This window comes from Elgaria multicarinata, chromosome 8, assembly GCF_023053635.1.
Source record: "Elgaria multicarinata webbii isolate HBS135686 ecotype San Diego chromosome 8, rElgMul1.1.pri, whole genome shotgun sequence".
Taxonomy (NCBI): domain Eukaryota; kingdom Metazoa; phylum Chordata; class Lepidosauria; order Squamata; family Anguidae; genus Elgaria; species Elgaria multicarinata.
In genome coordinates this window covers 51,975,995-51,995,850 of record NC_086178.1, presented here as the reverse complement: position 1 = coordinate 51,995,850, position 19,856 = coordinate 51,975,995, and the positions used below count along the sequence as shown (strand labels likewise).

General features: G+C 38.5%; 1 protein-coding gene across 2 annotated transcripts in view; it reads left to right on the top strand.

Annotated features, from left to right (window-relative positions):
- The window catches only part of STAG1 (STAG1 cohesin complex component), a 135,403-nt gene that overhangs the window by 20,345 nt on the left and 95,202 nt on the right, over positions 1-19,856 (top strand). The window contains exon 1 of one of the 2 annotated variants that reach the window (XM_063132355.1): positions 465-600. The exons of the other annotated variant lie outside the window; for it this stretch is intronic. The gene's annotated coding sequence lies outside the window, so the exon portion shown is untranslated. Of the gene's footprint in view, positions 1-464; positions 601-19,856 lie in introns of those variants that run through there. 2 annotated transcript variants of the gene reach the window in all.

The window sequence follows — 19,856 nt, the reverse complement described above, 5'->3', positions numbered from 1 at the left end:
CGCAACCCACACTGCCTCAGAATTTGCCATACCAGCAAAAAAATTGACCTGGTTATGGGACCAAATCAGCCTTGGTTGCCCTGATGGCTAATTTTTATTGAGAGAGGGACAGGGGGAGTGCAACTAAGTTAATTCTGCTTGATCTCTCATCAGCTTTTGATACTGTTGACCATGGTATCCTCCTGGATTGACTCCATGGGATGGGCGTTGAAGGGACTGTGTTATAGTGGTTCTGGTCTTACCTGTGGGGCGATTTCAGAAAGTAACATTGTGTGACCACTGTTTGGCCCCTTGGCAATTTAACTATGGGGTTCCACAGGATACCACCTTGTCCCCAATGTTGTTCAACTTCTAGCAGTCATTAGGGATTTGGAACCAAGTACCATTATATATTACAATTTTTTGTATACCGCCCCATAGCCGAAGCTCTCTGGGCGGTTTACATACCATCAGTATGCTGATGACACACAGCTCTATCTCCCTTTTACATCTGAATCTGTTGAGGCTGTGCAGGTCCTGGATCAGTGCCTAGATTCAGTAATGGGCTGGGTGATGGCCAATAAACTGAAACTGAATCCTGGCAAGTAAGAAGCCCTGTGGGTAAGTTGTTACTGAGTCCATGCGATAGGCTTGTTGCCTGTTCTGGATGGGGTTGCACTCACTTTGAAAGATCAAGTTTATAGCCTGGGGGTACTTGTAGATCCATCACTGTACTGTCCCTGAAGTCCCAAGTGACCATGGTGGCTCAGAGTGCCTTTTACTAGCTTCGACTGGTTCTCCAGCTACGGCCTCTACTGGACAGGGTAGATTTGCCACAGTGATGTGGGTGCTAGTAACATCAAGACTGTATTACTGCAATGCACTCTATGTGGGGCTGCCCTTAAGGCTGCTCCAGAAGCTTGAGCTAGTGCAGAATGCAGCTGCTCAGCTGTTGTCAGGAGCTGCCCCCTTTCAGCATGCAACTCCTTTGTTGAGGGAACTGCACTGGCTGTGTATTTGCTCCAGGCCAGGTTTAAGTTGGTATTACTGTACAGGGCCCTAAAGAAGTTGGGACCAGGATACCTGAGAGAGCTTCTTCTCCCTTATCAACCTGCCCAGTCACTGAGGGCATCAGAGGACATGCTCCAGGTGGTTCCGCATGGACCTATGGCCTGTTTGTAGTGCACCTGGACAAGAGCCTTCAATGTGATGGTCCCCTTTCTATGAAACTACCTGTTTCTGGAGGTTAGGCAGGCACCAATACTGTGTTTTTCCAGGTACCTCCTGAAAACATCTTTTTTTCAGGAAGCCTTTCTTGACTGACTAGCCATGGTTTTCATGAGTATTCTGTTTTTTAAAATAACTATCTTTAATATGGGGTTTTATACATCTACCTTTTTATCTTTTATTGTTCACTGCTCCTAAATCTGTCTAGATGTGGAGTAGTGTATAAAAGTTGTGAATAAGATGAATGAATAAATAAATATTTCTGACAATTATGAATGAATTCAATGCAAGAACATTGTGCCAACTCTGCTACAACAGGCACTTTATGGTTGGGCTACCCGTTTGGCCTCCTTCTGGGGCAATGGAAATGTAGAAATAAACCGCTCATGAGGATTTTTGAAACAATGCTCTGCAATAAAGGTCAGCCACCATATAATTTTAGTGCATTTTTATGAGTAACTCAATGTGCCGTAGCTCCCTAACCAGTTGAATATCAAACTTCACATTTTAACTACAACCACTATAGGGCTTTGTATTCTGTACACTTCAGATTTTTAGGAGCTCCCCCACTGGAGAAATTAAAGTCTAAAAATAGCCTATTTTGACCAAGAAGCCATCTTTGTCAGCTTGTTAAAATCAGGACTGAAACTTCATGAGTATACTGTCTATATAGACAACAATGAAGGGGCAAAAAGTCAGGTCTAATTCTTTCCCTCTACATTAAAATATTTTAGCTCAAAGACTGGGTTTATTTTTTGAAAATCGAACCTTAATTTCCAAATCAAATTGTAAGTATAAGGAGATAACATAGAAAAAGAATATATATGTGATGAAACACAACTCATATCAAGAGCCGTGTGATGGTGTTTTATTTTTTTTAACAAAGTCTCCAGTTCAAATAGGCTCTGAGATATTTACAATTGCATGAATGTGAAAATTTCCAAAAAAATTGATGGGCACCATTTTGGCAAAATGGCTGTAGCAGAAAATCTATGGGGGATAAAAATAAAATAATGTTCATGTTGAACTACTGATACATGTAGGAACATGTGTACATTTTTTTAAAAAATCGTTATGCAGCCATCATTGGGTGATTTGACATGGGATGACCCTGTAGTCTAATAGGAGTTCCATCTCTCTCTCTCTCTCGGCTTCCTCTCTGCTTGAATGCCAACCTAGGGTGCCTGCACCTTGTGTTTGGTACTAAGGGCAAATTAGGGATTTTCTTGGCACACCACCTGCCCTGCTGCCAAACAGTCTCTCTTCCTGAGCTGATGATGGCCTTAGATTTATTATTTATTTATTTATTTAAAACATTTATATCCTACCCTATATCAATAAGATCTCAGGGAGGCGTACAGATAAAAGCATACAGTATAAAACAGTAAATATACACAGCTAAAAACAAATTAAACCATAAACCAAGTTAAAACAATATATAATTTAAAAGCAGTAAAACTATTAAAACAGTTAAAACAATGTGATAACTTAGTGAATTCAACCATTAAAAGCTTTGTTAAAAAGCCATGTTTTCACTAGGCGCCAGAATAAAATCAGTGTTGACCCCAGTCAGGCCTCCAAGGGGAGGGCATTCCACAGTCAGGGTGCCACAACAGAGAAAGCCCTCTCCCTTGTCCTTTCACAGCGAATGTGTTGTGCTGGTGGGATGTGGAGAAGGGCTCCTCCAACAGATCTCAAGTCTCGGGCAGGCATATATAAGGTGAGGCGCTCCCTCAAGTATCGAGGTCCCAAGCTGTTTAGGGCTTTAAACGTCATTACCAACACCTTGAATTCCGACTGGAAGCATATAGGCAGCCAGTGCAATTCCTTTAAGACCGGTGTTATGTGGTCTCTGTAAGATGTACCCGCCAGCAGTCTAGCGGCTGTATTTTGCACTAGCTGCAACTTCTGAGTCGTCTTCAAGGGCAGCCCCACGTACAGTGCATTGCAGTAGTCTAATTGGGAAGTTACCAGTGCATGCTCTACTGTGGCTAGGTTGTCCCTGTCCAGGAAAGGCCGTAGCTGGTGGATCAGCCAAACCTGACCCCAAGTACTCCGTGCCACGGAGTCCACCTGGGCCTCCAGTGACAAAGATGGATCTAGGAGTACTCCCAAGCTACACACCTGCTCCTTCAGAGGGAGCTCCACCTCATCAAGAACAGGTTGCTTCTTGGTGTTGAGGACTCCCGGAATGATGATTGAGAGGGATTTCAATATCCATCGCTGGGTCTGTTGGTTGTCGGGCAACTCTGGACTTCATGGTTATCATAAAATCATGGGGCTGCCCAACATGTCAACAGCTCGATGCATGTAGCTGATCACTCTTTGGATTCTGTTTTCTCTGCTAAACAGAGTGGTGTTGTTAAGGACCGTTCAGCTACTCCATTTCCAGAGGGATAGCTCTGCAGCAAAACCAGCAAAGAGTCTTGTGACACCTGAAAGATTAACAGAGTTATTATGGTATAAGCTTTCATGGACACTATTGTGTCATCAGATGCATGCAGTGTTAACCTCAAGTTGGTGGACTCGTGTTAGTTGGCGGACCCATATATACACATGTTAGATTTGTGGTGGTGGATTGTAAACAGTGAGTTAAAAGGGATTGAACTGCAAAAGGACTAGATTGTTTTTTAAAGCATTGATTTTCATCCACCGTGCTTAAAAAGAAGGCCTCCAGTTTGTTCAACGCTTCCAGTCTTTAGAGAGAATTTCCTTCCATATTATGGAAGCTAGTTGGGTAGTTGAGAGTTCCCCAGATGCTGTCTTCATCAACAATAGCAGATTGTTTCCTGGTGATGGCATTTGAAGATAATTCCCCCCTCAGGTTTTTTTGAGAGACATCCCACCCCTCCTCTGTGGTCTCTGTATTACAGAGAAATTGGAGAGGGGAGAGGTTTCTTGCTTTGTACTAGATGGGGGAAAATCTTGCCCCTTTCCCAGTTGCTCTCACTGCAGATGATTCAGGGAAAGATCTGCCACTTACTTCATGGTGGTCTGGTGAGACTATATCCAACCTGGAATTTGGTAGGAATGGCAAGGTCTACCACTTTCTTACAAGCTATGGAAGCATGCAGAAGTAGCAAGAAAGATTCTTGCTGCTTTGAATCATCTCCGATTTGATTCAAAGGATGGCTGGATAGGAGAGACTACAGATAATGGGTGGCTACCAAGGCTGTGTGGATCCCTGCTGGAGGGAATCAGATCTGACAAACGTTTTAAAAGGGTGGTTTGGTTCAAATGTAAATGTGTGAGAACCTGAATTGATCTTTGATCTTTGATCTTTTAAAAAAATTAAGGTCACAATCCTATGTCGATGCCCATCAGCCTTTGAACTCGGAGGCTTACAGGCATACAATGCAGAGCGGAAGGCGGTGGATGCAATCTTAGTCTCTGTGCTCTTCCTGCTCTGCATTTTGGCTGGATGGACTTTTTTGCCCGTCTAGCTGGAGCAGGAAGGAGGATGGGGAGGCCTCAGGATATGTTGTATTCCAGCTTCCTTAGTGCCCACCCAGCCCACTGGCACACTCCCTTTACCCCCTCTCTGTGGTCAACTTTGCAACCTCTCTGTGCCAGCTGCATGTTGTGTCATGCAAGTCTAGGTAGCAGGGTTTTTGAGGTTTGGCAGCTGTCAAATAATCCTAAAACATGCCATGGGTTATCTGAAGATTGTCTAACCCTCAGAGAGTCCCTGCTGCCTGGGTTCGCATGACATGACAAGCTATAGCAAGCTGGGTGCCAACAGGCATTATGCGAAAATTTTGACTTGAGGATGTCCAGCATGATGTGACAGTCCCATGGGTAAATTAAGCCACAGTGGGCTGTTGTGTCATGTGAACTAGGTCAATGTGAAGCAGAAAGGAGCAACACTGGGAAGAAAAAAGACCAAATTCTCCATTGTACCCTATTGGAAAGGCTAGCAGTTGCAATGGTTGTAGCTAGTTTATCCTAAAGTAGACATGTAGTGATTTTAAAGAAAGACGAGGTAGCATTATATGCAGCAATATTACTTTGACAAATTTGGTCCATACATTCAAGTTACAACTTGTGGTATTTCAAATGTTAGAACGCATCTTACATCTTAATTAAAGTACAGTTGGTGTGTATATGCACACACGCTTGTGAAAGCTCCCTCTTCAGATTGGTTAAAAGAAACTTTGATAGAAGTTTTAGGATTTAATAAGCAGTTTACTCAATGGAAATGCACCCTGAAGATAACTTTATCTCAAAATGGAAATTAAAAGTGGTCCAGTAAATGTTTTTGAGAGCACTGGGCTTCAGCACATATAAACATAAGAAACAGTCCACCTTAATCTTTGTGGTGAAAGAAAGCAGTATTGATACACATGTTATAGGGTTGTCCTATAATCTCATTTTTTTGTAATCTCATTTTTAATATAATTTCTTTACATTTCCTCCTATAATTGTGACTGTCTTTCCATGAATCTTGAAATTCAGTGTTGAGCAGCAATTTATGGTTCCTGCTTTTTTTAATGACAAAAGGCATGTGTTAAGCTATTGGGAGACGAAATATCCTCCAGATATGAGTAATTGGATTATGGAAATTAGCATTTTGGAAGCATGCGAAAAAGTAGTTTTTGTTAGATATGGAAAGCTTGAGCTTTTTGGAAAATCTGGAAGTCTTTCTCGATATAGGTTATTCCTCCATGGACAGAGTCCTTTATTAATATGGATGTATATAAAAAATAGTTATGAGAAGACAGTACTAATGGTGATTAATTTGTTTCATTGATTTTTTTGATACATGTGTATGTGCATTTGATTTTTTTTAAAAAAATATGTAATGAAAACAAAATCATGTAAGAGCTGAAACTGTTGATATTTTACACCAAGAAAGCTAAATTGTTTATGTCTAGAGTTGCATGTTAGATTCTGGTTTGATATCCTGGTTTATAAACAATGCTTACATCTCTGTTTCCCAGTTTGGACGCTGCAGGAAATGGTTGTAACAATTCGCAATGCCTACTCAAAGCCAGATACAAGAGGGGAGCAGAGTGTGTGTAGGCACAAGTTTTGTTCTTGGTCCACGCCATATTGAATTAAAACTGTTACATCTGAACCAGGCCTCTGCCTGTAGATCAGTGGTTCAGTTATGTCTTGTATAATGTTGATGTGATAAAATTAACAAATTTGAATGAGAGAATGGCAAGTTTTAGCCAATTTGTGTGATAGATGGGCACACTACTAATTCTTGGAATCATACAATATACTTTTGTCTGGATTGCAGTATTTATATAGAAATAACAGTTTCTGATGCTCTCATGCATTTGGAGTATTTATATACTAACGTTGCACATGTTTTTTATTATGCAAAAGTTTGGAACCAAAATAAATTCATGGGGGGCGGAGCTTGGCAGCCATGGCGGTGGCAGGTTTCTTCTGAGGCTCTGAGCGGCGTTGCCGGAAAAAGCAATTATCTATTTTCTAATGGGCATAAATCCTTGAGCAAACGACAGGAAATGATTATAAAAGCTATCGGAGCTGGAAAGTGTTGAGAAGAGCCGATGGGATGAGGTGAGCTTGACGGAATGTCTTTATAAACTGCAGAGGCGAAACCGAAAGTAACATGATTGATGTCGCAGTTTGAAAAGAAAGAACTTATGCTTGTTAGACGTTGATCTGATTTACAGCGATCCTCACTTCTCATCCTTTATCTTAAGTTGGAAAGATTGAAATACTGGCTTTGAAGTTGTTTGCTGTAATCTTTGTAAAGTGGAAAGTGGAAGCTGTTTGCGGTGTGCCGAGAAGGGGGGGGTGAAGGGGAAGAAACAGCATTCTGTGAGGGAGATGTGGGATTTTGAGAAACTGTGAATGATTGGATCTGATCCCCTCTAGTGAATGCTGTTGTGAACTGAATATATTTCCTCCCCCTCGGGAAGAAGGTGGTGTGTTTGGCACATAGAAGAGAAGCCAGTAAAAGTTGCTAAGGAAGTGGGGGCTCTAAGATTTATGCCCTACTCAGAAGGGTCCTATGTCCAACATTAAAAAAAAGATTAAGAAGTGGGAAAAGTTGAATAGACAAAAAAAGAAACCTTCAAATCATAATTTAACCCACCTCTCCCACCTGGAAGATACAGCCCCTGGAACAGACCAGGAAGACGAAGTTATAGACCCAGTTTCTTTGGATACAGTACCAAATAAAGAAAAGAATATGGCTGAAGGGGGAAAAGCAATGGACAGCAACTTTCCCTCCCTAGCAGAAATTAAGGCAGTTATTGTAGAGAATAATATCATCATTTTTTAAAAAATGGATCTGCAAATGAATGAATTTAGACAACAAATGCGTGTTCTTTCGGATAAGACCGCAGAAAACTCGGATAAGATCAAAGAGATAGAGGCAAAAGCGGAATTGGACCAGAAGAAGCAAGAGGCCTTTGAAAAATCAACAAATATTCAATTTAAGGAATGGGAATTACGTCTGATCGCCTTGGAAGACCAATCTCGTAGATCTTCAATTCGAATAAAGCAGCTGAAGCAGATACAAGGAGAAGATCTTAGAGAAATCATTCTGAACTGGTTCAAAGAGCTGATGCCTGACATACCAATAGATGGATCGGATCTGGACCGAGTCCACCGCGTGGGGGGGCAAAACTACAAAGGGACTAGAGATATTTTGGTGAAATTTGGTAACTATTATAAAAAAGAGCAAATCATGAAAGAATTGAGATCTTTGACCCAGTTACAATATAAAGGCAAAGCAGTGCAAATTTATAATGATCTTTCTCAACATACATTAAATTGGAGACGGAGTATTAAACCAATAACTGGAATGTTAATGCAGAACAAAATTCCATACGCATGGGGTTACCCGGTTTTCTTAAGATTTACATATGGGAGGAGGGAACACAGAGTAACCTCATTGGATCAAGGTAAAGAATTGCTGAAGAGGCTGGGTCTGGATGGGGAAGCAAATGGGGCTGGAGTGGGTGGGGGAGGGAATGAGGCTGGGACATCTGGAGAGTAAGAGAATTGTTAATTATGTTTGGAGATAATTGCAAATAGAAATGCTAATATAGAAACCTGCCGGCCAGGCGCAGCACTGCCTCCCCCCCCCCCCTTTAAAGTAGATGGCTGGAGTACTAGACTCACGGGGATATGGGGGGGGGGATTAGAGTGGGGGGGTGGGGAGGGGGGGAAGGTAGGAGAGGAGGGATTGGGGTAGGAGGGTGGGGGTTTTATGTATGGAGTTTGTTTTTTTATGTAAGCAAGTTTGAACTGCTGAGCACAAGGGATCGGAAGAGATTTCAAAAGGGTGATTATGGATAAAAAGATAAAGGTATCAACACTCAATGTTAAAGGTTTGGGGGCAGTCGTGAAAAGGAAGAGAATAGAACAAATGCTTAATAAAGAGGGATCAGATATTATAATGGTCCAAGAGACACACCAAGGCTCCGAGAATTCGAATATGATAAAATTAAAGTGGTTAGCCTATTATGAAAAGTCATTAGGGACATCGAAAAAAATGGAGTGGCCACTTTGATTTCAAAAAAAAGTGGGTTTATATTAGAAGAAGTAAAAAAGGATGATAAGGGCAGATATCTTATGTTAAAAGGTAAAATTGAGGGAAAGGTCTATACTTTGATTAATGTTTATGCCCCAAATGAGAGGCATAGAGAGTTTTTTATAAAGTTGTTTAAAGAAATAGAAGAATTTAAGGAGGGGTATGTTATATTAGCTGGGGATTTTAATATGGTTATGGATAATAAACGGGACAGGTCAAATCCCACTAATGCTGAAAAGAGGAACAATATGACTATATTGAATAAATTAGTAAAAGAAAATGATTATTTAGATTCGTGGCGTTTACTTAACGGGAATAGGCCTGGATTTTCATACTTTTCCCCAGTTCATCATACATACTCCAGGATAGATTATATATTTGTTTCAAAAGATTTTGCAACGAGGATTTGTAAAATGGAAATGGGGGTAATAAAAGTAACTGATCATGCCTTGTTAAGTCTAGAATTTACAGTTAAGAAAGATTATAAAGAGGCATATAGAAGGAAGCTGAATACAAAGATATTGAAATATAATAAAATAGTAGATAAAATTCGGAAGGAACTGTCGGAGTCATGGGAAATTAATGAAAAAGGAGGAACAGCTGGGTCAGTCATTTGGGACACCATGAAGGCTGTAGCAAGAGGAATCTGTATTAGAGAAACATGTAGTTTAAAAAGACAACAACGTGCAGAACAGGAAAAGTTAGAGATAGAAATTAAAAACTTGGAGGAAAGATATTGGCGAGTTAAAGATAAATATAAATTAGTGGAAATACAAGCTAAGAAGAAACAATTAGAAAATTTAAATATAGAAGAGATTCAAAAGAATTTAATGTATATGAAAAGGGAATATTTTGAAAACAGTGATAAGAACTCGAGGTTGCTTGCCAAGCTCACACAAAAAGAAAAAGGGAGGAATGGGATAGAAACGTTGAAAGATAGCCGAGGGAATTATTGTCATGCAATGAAAGCTAAAATAAAATTTTTTCAGGAATTCTATCAGGAATTGTATAAGGGTAAAGAAATTCAACAAGAAAAGGTGGAGGAGTATATTGGAAGGTTTATAAAGAAGGGAATAAAATTAGAATATAAGGAGTTAATGGAGTCAGTAATAACTCAAAGAGAAGTTGAAGAGGTTATTGATAAGTTAAAAGTTGGTAAATCACCGGGAGCAGATGGTTTGGGTCCAGAATATTATAAGGTCTTCAAAGACTGTTTAGTTCCAAAATTAATGGAACTTTATAATAGGATATTATCAGGAGAGAAGATACCTGAATCATGGGAACATTCAGTGATAATTCTGATCCCAAAACCAGATAAAGATTTGACTAATCCCGATTCTTATAGACCTATTTCTTTAATAAATCAGGATGCTAAAATTTTTACATCTATTATGGCCAAACGGCTAAATAAATTTTTGGCAGAATATATAGGAGCAGATCAATGTGGGTTTGTGGTAGGAAGGCATATGCATAATTTAGTGGGTAGAGTTTTAAATGTAATAAATGTAATAAAAAAAGCAAATATTAAGGCAGGTATTATGGCATTAGATATTTTTAAAGCTTTTGATTGTGTGAGCTGGCAGGCACTAAAGAGTATTATAGATAAATTGGGATTTGGAAATAAATTTAAAAATGTAATAGAACAGCTATATTCCCAAAATACGGCGGTAGTGGTGGTAAATGACGGACTTACTGAAAAGATACGACTAGCCAGAGGAACAAGACAAGGATGTCCGCTCTCGCCGGTCCTGTTTGTAATGGTTATGGAAGTTTTGGCGAAGGCACTAAGGGAGGATGAAGAGTTAGAAGGAATTGGAGAGGTAAGGGAAATAAAGTTAAACATGTTTGCGGATGACACTTTATTGACCATTAAGAATCCATTAAGAAAATTAGAAAGAATTAAATATCAGTTGAGGGAATTTGAGGAAATTACAGGGTTAAAAATAAATTGGTCTAAATCAGAGATGATGTTGTTTAACTATACCAAGAAGGAAGAAAAGGATTGGGAATTTAAGGGAATGGAATTGAAAGTTAAGAATGAGATTAAATATTTGGGAATTAAAATTACAAAAAATTTAGAGAATCTTGAAAAGGAAAATTTAACGAGGTTAAAGAAAGAGGTATTAGAGAAATTGGAGAAATATAAAAGATTAAATTTATCTTGGTTCGGAAGAATAGCCTTAATAAAAATGAAGATAGTAGCTAAAATTAATTTTGTATTTAGAATGTTACCTATAAAAATATCAGAAACCGAGATAAAAAGTTGGCAAAATATTATTAATAAATATTGTAATGGAGAAAAGAGAGCAAGAGTGAATAAAAATAATTGGTACCTAAGCCAAAAAAAGGGGGGAATGGGTCTCCCAAACATAAAATTATACTACGTAGCAAATAGATTAAGACATGTTGTAGAAGCAATTATGGGAGTAGGAGATTTATATTGGATGGAAGAAAAAACCATAAATAAGGTAGAGATGAATTTGGAGAATGTTTTTTTTAAAGACGGAGGAAGAAAGTGGGTTGGAAGTATAGATAATCCACTCCTGAGGACTCAATGGGAAATTTGGAGTAAATTTAAAGGGAAGCTGCTTCCGAGCAACTCTCCCTTAGCACCGATAATAATGTTAAAGAATTTCCCAGAGGATCTAAAGGGTAGATTATGTAAAATATTAAAAGAGAAAAATAAAATAAGATTAAAGGATTGGGTAAGAGATATTAAAACAAGAGAGGATATGGAAAATTTGTTAAAGGAGAAGAAGCTATCTTGGCTAGAATATGGTCAATTAGAGCAATGGAATAAAAAGTGGATTAAAGACAATAGAATGTGCAGAAAGATGACGAGGTTTGAAGAATTAGTAGTAAGTAAGGAGGAAGGGAAAGGAGGGAGTATAGTTTCAAAAGGATTAATGAGTGAAATATATAAAATATTGTTAGAGAAGGAGTTTAGAGAGAATACAGAGAAAATGGTTTGGGAATCAGATTTGAAGATACAAATAGGGCGACAGAGCTGGGAGGGACTATGGAAACAAAGAGTGTTGAGAAGTTTATCAGTAAGAATAAAGGAGAATTATTTTAAAATCCTATGGAGGTGGTACCTAACCCCGGTTAGATTGAATAAGATAAGTGATCAACATTCAGCAAATTGTTGGAGAGGTTGTGGGGAAAAAGGAACGTATTTACATATGTGGTGGCAATGCAAATATGTACAAAGATTATGGAAGATGGTGTTCTCAGAAATTGAAGAAATAGTGGGAATGAAAATAGAACAAACACCAAAAATAGCATTGCTGTCACTATTTGAAGATAAAAAGTGTGGAAAAGGAACTATAGAGCTGATATCGAATTTGTTGGTTGCAGCACGACTGATGGTAGCTAGGAACTGGAAGGTCCAAGGGGAATATTCTATTGAGGAATGGTACAAAGAAGTATGGGACATAGCCATTAATGATAAACTGACATGTAATATTAAGTGGAGAAAAGGCGTAACTAAAATAAATGAGTTCGAAGGAATTTGGAAACAGTTCCTAGTGTTTGTGTTTACTAAGGGAAGTGGGAAACCACCAGCAGAAGAAACGATTAGATTTTGGACTCAAGAATGATCCCGAGGTGGGGGGTGCACTTTTATGTTAAGAACGAAGATGTTGTAGTATGATAAGGTATATGTAATAGTTTTTGATATTTGTACTCAACAATCATTCAATATGTATGCAGCAGATATTTGATGTTTTTTTTTTCTTATTGTGTTTTGTTTCAGTTATATTTTGGTAATGTTTATCTATGTTTATATAGTGTTGAAAATGAATAAAAATTTAATAATAATAAAAAAAAAACAAAATAAATTCATTATTTTCAGCATTTTGTTCCATCTTCTGTGCCTGCTTCATTAGAGCATTTCTTCCCCTGTGATTAATTCTGTATAATCAGTACACAGTGTGTTTGTTGGGATTCTTCACTACATCAGTGCTTTTTGTCCTAGTTACCAGTGTGTAAGCATTGAAGCATGATTTGCATATGAGAAAACATCTGCTTGCTTTTAAGATATATAAAGGCTTCCTTGGTTTATCAGCCCCCACACCATAATGGTTAATTTTACTTAGGAAATAAGCCAGAGGTCAAATTATTAGCATCTAATTCTTATTTTAAAGAAAGCATATTTCTTTCTGAAATGGTTGTAGGAGAAATTTGAAACCCAATAACGAATATATGAAATGCTCATAATCCACAATGCAAATAAATGGAACACCAAAATTAGACTTTAAACCAGGGATGGGCAGATGGTAGATCGGTGACTTGTAGTAATTAGCAAAGGTATCTGACTCCCAGTGGTTTAACAATCATGACAGCAACAACAAAATTTCCTCCTAAGCAAGACTGCTGAAACCAAGAAAGCTTTAGGGAAAACAGGGTAGATTTGTGTTTAAAGGATTGGTTTGCAAGCTCCAGTTCTGGTACTAAAAGCAAACTCTTGGGATAAATATGTGCTCAGAAAAGCGTTGTTCCTCAGATCTATGTCCACCTTCCTATTTTGTACTTTGTTGATGTATCCTGAGGTTCTAGTGAAAAAGCAAAGCAGATCCTAAAAACCTAAAGTCTGCCCACCCTGCTTTAAACAACTGGGTTTTTTAAAAAAAGTTGATGATTTTAAGGTATTGGAATATTGGGTTTTAACCAATGGTATTATTTTTTGTTAGCCCAATTTTTGGAAAACTCAGCTTGAGCTGACAGGAGTGAGGGGAATGCAGTTGGGGTGATATATCTGAATAGTTGTAATAATTCTGCTGAATATGCATATTCAATAAGCTATACAAAGTATTCCGGCTTTTCTTTAAAAAGCCAAATATCAGACTATATTAAGAACATACTGCTCTCATCTTGAAGCAGTAAGCATATAGCTTACAGCCCACATCCAAAATGCCTACAGTATTGTGTAATTGAAACTGTAGCAGAGACCCTAAACCAGTAATTCCCAAACTTTTTCAGGTAACCCCACCTCCTTCGTTCCACAAACTCATGCCCAGTGCCCGCTACGCTACACAATAAAAATCATTATTCAGAATAGCGGTTTTCAACGACCCACTAAGGAAGATAATAACAATAAAATTCAAAACAGTAAAAATTAATTGAATATTTATTCAAAATCCAATTACATTTTTTAGTTTATTCAATTAAACATAATTGATTAACTTGATCCAGCGATATCATCATTTCAAAGTCTGATAGTCATTTAGCAAGAATATTAGATATCATATTTAGTAACTAGGTTAGAGTACCCACTATTCTGTAAATTCTTAATGTGATGGGCTTCTTAAACAGTATTAATACATGTGTGGATTCTTCCCCTATATGGCTTGGGACCAAACTACTTTCTCCCATAAAAATGTCCCTGGGTTTTAAGACCTTCTGGAGAGGCGCTTCTCGGAAGACCATCTCAAGCGCCGCCCTGTTGCCTCTTAACGCCCCCCTATGCAATCCCACCGCCCCCAAGGGGGCAGTACCGCCCACTTTGGGAACCACTGCCCTAAACTTTTGAATACATACAAATACTCTGTCCTTGCTGCATACAGATGTATTACAACTACACTGTTAATTCTCTGAACATATATGTAGTACTTTGGGCTTCAATCCCCAAGATTCTTAATCATTGACTATACTTCCTGGGGCTGATGAGAGTTGAAGTCCAAAACATCTGGAGGGCACTAGGTTGGGAAACTCTTTGTCCTACATCCCTACTTATAACTTCAGTAACATTTTCGGGGCCTTGCACAAAAGCATAACAACAAAGGTTAGACCAATATAAACTGAGTCTTAATTATAATTATCCTCACTTCCAGTGCCCCACACTGCATTTTAATTCCATACATACTTGCCTTGTTTTGCCTGTTTATAGGCTCCAACTTAGTATTTTATTTTATTTTTGTCTTTCGTAGCATCTATTGATGTTCTGTCCAACATAGCAGCATTTAATAATCCCAGACTGGTGCAAAGAAAACTGCCTGGATCTCTTAGAATATATTTATTGCAACTCAGTTTGCATTCAATTTTATTCTTACCTGTGTACTTACATATTCTGTCACATCTGTTCTACATACAAATGGGTGGATTATTTAAAAGAATGATCTGAGAGTATTGTAGATTTCCAGGAATAAATTAAAGGATACTTTATGCAAGGATTTTTATCTCTCATCTTTACATTTGCAGGGTTTAAATATCTGGAATAGATTATATGCCTTTTAAGCTGAATAAAGATTTTCAAGAAGTGTGGGATGCAAATAAAATTATCAAAATAAAAAAGCAGAAGGATAGACAGTTTCCAGAGGCTTAAATCTGGTCTTTGTTTTTAGAATATTAGAATGTTAAACTTAACCAACAAAACCTGTTTCTGACATCTTTAATAGTGCTATGTCATAGTTATGGCTTTATGGACAGTAGGTTACCATTTTTTGAATGTATACTGTAGTGTGAAAATAATAGAAACTTGAACACACTAATCTTTAATAATGTTTAAAGGAAGGAAGCTTGTGTCTGAAAAGGTTTGCTGTAGGTCTTCTGTTCTGCATACTTATTTGCTGATTCTAAGATTAGAGGATATTTCATTGGCAATAATTCAATGGCAGTCTGGAGGTAGTTGCCAAACTTATTTTGAGTACCTTCCAAAATTGGGACACCAGAAGTCAGTTCAAGGAGGAGTTTGTTGAAATTGGCAAGGGGAGCAAACACCAGTAAAATAGTTTGGATACTTTAGCAATTAGTCAGTCTGCATTAACTTGCTTTTCTAGCTTAATTCAGAAGTTATCACTTCACAGGGTTGAAGGAAAAAAATCAAAATGTTTATGTTCCCTGCTGAGTATGATGCTACTTTCTCAAAATCGCTTGGTTCTGAACCACACTCACATGCAGAGCTTGGGAAAATACAATCATCAACAAAGCCATAACCAGCCCTGTTACTTAGATATGCATAGGAATGAGTATGGTTGACCAGGATTTCACCCATAGCCCACACTCTCTCTGGTTGGGGAGGGGAAGAATTATGTGTGCGTGTGTGTGTGTGTGTGAGAGAGAGAGGCAATTTGGGATATAAAACCAGTAGCACAGAAGACGAGATCAAAGAATTGCACAGCAGGGAACTAACAAATCTGAATCTCCTCAACCTGCAGGCTGAGATTTCTTAGTCCTTAACTGCTCTGTTGCCTATGCTAGGCAGCTTTCTCTGATATAACTGTACCAGTAATTCTCATTGTCTACTACAGCATCTTGTTGCAATTTTTTTTACCTTCAGTTGTAAAATTAAAGATCTGTAAACCCAATTTTCTTTTATTTTCTATTATACAATTCTGTTAAAATATATATATAAAAATGGGAAGACCTATCATGTTTTGCTAAAAAATTAAAATGTGGCTTTTAAACTAGATGAAGAGAAATAGACAGTAATTGAATTAGAGTAAAACTTGATTTTAATACAAATATGTTAAAGCTTACACTTAACAGTCTCTTCAGATTCAATCCATGACCATCTGTTAAACATTCAGGCAGGCAGAGCTAAAGGCTAATTTTCTGTGTGAGAAACAGATCATGGGTGGAAAACTGTTTTCAAGAGGTAACACATTATAAATTGCATGATGGATGTGTGTTGTTGTTGTTATTATTATTTACATTTATATACCACTCCATAGCTGAAGCTCTCTGGGCTTAAACAAAGATTAAAGACTGAACATTAAAAATTAATATACAAAATTTAAAACTATAAAAACAGCTAACGTTTAAAACAATTTTAAACTCTCAGCCAGGCCAAAGACAGTTCTGGAGTCAGTTAAAATCTCAACATATGCTGTTAAATGCCTGGGAGAAAAGAAAAGTCTTGCCCTGATGCCAAAAAGAAAACAACATTGGCACCAGGCGGGCCTCATCAGGGAGATTGTTTCATAATTGGGGGCCACCACAGAGAAGGCCCTTTCCCTTATTGCCATCCTCCAAGCTTTCGTCGGAGTAGGCATCCAGAGGAGGACCTTAGATGTTAGTATATTTGCTATATAGTGTCAAGTCATCACAGCAATTGGAGCCTGGCTCCAGGAGGAGATATTCAGTCTCTCACATTTAGCAATGAAATAACATGGTCCCGTTTCATGTCATGGAAAACACTTCTCAGTAACCAGTGAGTGAGTAGATGTGTTTAGACACTTCCCCCTGTAGCTTTTCCCCCTCAGAAATGGTTCCTTACCCATATTTGCCTATCCTAACTTCCATTCTTTCATTTGCAAATTTTCCTTTTCTCTTTCAGAGCTAACCATAGTTCAGTGTTAGATTTGCATCCATGTTTAGTTTTAACTAGAGTTTGGAATGGATTTTCAAACTGGTTTGAAGGGGGCCTTTAATATGGATGTAGGCAAAGGGGTGGTTCACATAATTGCAGCAGCCCAACATGACTTATTTAAGCCCCAGTGGGTTGTACTGTGTGCTGGTGGCCATTTTGAATATTGAGCCCCTGGTGGGGGGTTGCCATGGTTTGTTGTATTGTCTGAACTTGGGTAGCAGGGGTTGTTTGAGAGTTAAGCAACCCTCAAATAATGCATGGGCTGTTGTAAGGTTATTTAAGGGTTGTTTAACCCTCTAACAAGCCATACCAGCCGGGTTCAGATGGCACAATAAGCTGCAGCCAGGAAGTGATTATGCAAATTACACCCAGCATGCATTGTGGCTCACAAGCCATCATAGTCAATGTCTTTTGATACTGCTAGCAGCCCTCTGTCTGAATTACAAACATAGTAAAGCAAGCCATACACTTCTCTCAAAACTCAGTCTGTGACCTTCTGTCAAATATATGACTCGATGATTCAGTTGAGATGCAATAACTATCATTTGATGCTATGGGAACAAGCCTGTGCTCACATGCTTCTGCCTATTCTTGCATGCTCCACTTATTTATTTGGAGTATTTTTATCCCGCTGCTCAATCAAAAAGGCTCCCGGGATGGCTTGCAAATAATCATTAAAAGAAGACAGTCCCACCTGCAGCCTTACAATCTAAAAAGATGACACCCAAGGTAAAAGGTGAGAGACTTCAATTAATTAATTATGTCCTAGCCTTCAAATCACACACCCCCAGAGTAGTTTACACATCTTGATACAACAGTAATGGAATAACAATGTACAAATAAACTAAAGCTCCAAAGGCAGACCGTGATAACCAGCATCAGAGATGCAAAACATAAAATGCCAGAAAATTCGAAACATCTTCATCTGACAGCAAAGAAGACACTAGGAAAGCCCCTCTGAGGAGAGAATTCCAAAATTAGAGCACCACAAAAATAGTCCTAATTTTTGTACAATTATCTACTTTAGATGTGTGACTTACTCAGTACTCAAATCATGAATAGTTAATATTTACTTTAAATTTTGTAGAGAAAAACTCCAAGCATCTGGAAAGTTTGGGGTAGTCTGCAACTAAATCGTGAAGGCAAAGAAAAACCCATGCTTTACATAAAAATACAATTTCTTTTTATTGTAGTGACTGTTCTAGTATCGTAATGCAATTTGGCACAGATTATGAATAGAGTAAATTATCAAATAAGAAATGTATTGTACAATTTCTTGAAATAGTTGTGGTTATATATTTGTTTATTAAGAGATTATTTAGGGTTGTATCCAGTGGTGTCTGTCCACCAGCCAAATGAATACCTATGGTGGAACAAATTCCCCTTCCTCTGCCCTTGCATGCCCCCAAATCTGCTCTGGCAGGTTGAATGACCGTCCAGAGCAGATTGTGAGAGTGTAGGGTAACTCTGAGTAGGAGGAAGTCCCCTTGTGCAAGTGGACATCTGCTCGCTTGACAATGGATATCACACATATAGTGGGTCTTCTTAGGTAGTATAAATGCTGTGAAACATTAATATTTACTCAATGTTTTAATTGTATCGAGCATCACATGCACAGGGGTTTTTTTTAGAAAATAGCTGAAGTATAGATATAAAATTAGTTTAGAATTTTACATAGAATCATAGAATAGCAGAGTTGGAAGGAGCCTATAAGGCCATCAAGTCCAACCCCCTGCTCAATGCAGGAATCCTCCCTAAAGCATCCCTGACAGATGGTTGTCCAGCTGCCTCTTGAAGGCCTCTAGTGTGGGAGAGCCCACCACCTCCCTAGGTAACTGATTCCATTGTCGCACTGCTCTAACAGTCAGGAAGTTTTTCCTGATGTCCATCTGGAATCTGGCTTCCTTTAATTTGAGCCCGTTATTCCGTGTCCTGCACTCTGGGAAGATCGAGAAGAGATCCTGGCCCTCCTCTGTGTAACAACCTTTTAAGTATTTGAAGAGTGCTCTCATGTCTCCCCTCAATCTTCTCTTCTCCAGGCTAAACATGCCCAGTTCTTTTAGTCTCTCTTCATAGGGCTTTGTTTCCAGACCCCTGATCATCCTGGTTGCCCTCCTCTGAACATGCTCCAGCTTGTCTGCGTCCTTCTTGAATTGTGGAGCCCAGAACTAGACGCAATACTCTAGATGAGGCCTAACCAGGGCCATAAAGATTCCTCTGTAAGGATTGCACTTCATTAACAGAACAGGGTCATAGTCTGGGTATGTGGGTAGATCTGATAAACTGTGTCAGTGTTTTCTATCAGTTATTTGATAACCTGGATTTTGCCAATGTCATCTCAGCCCTGGTAACTATGTGCATTGACTATTGCAATGTACTCTGCATGTTGCTGGTAAAGGCTGCCTGAAAATTACAGTTGATTCAAAATACGGTGACTCATATTTCTCAAATGCTAAACAAAGTAATATATAACACCAGACTTGACCTGCATACCTTAGGGAACACCTTTTCCCATATTGCCCCCTTCAGCAATTTTAAAAAAAGCAGAAGGGAGAGCCGAAGCCTCTCATAGTTAAATAATTTTTATTATATGTAATAACATACCCAATGGATTTTGACATGTGACTTCCTTCAGGGATTTTTTTAAAAAACAAATGTTTTATTCCATTACCTATTTCTAACAAGTTCACTTAGACCAGTTTTCCCAACTTGGTGCTATCCAGATTTTTTGTACTATAACTCCCATTATTCTTGATCATTGCCTATGTTGGTTGAAGGTAATGGGACTTGTCCATAACATCTGGAAGACACCAAGTTGAGGAA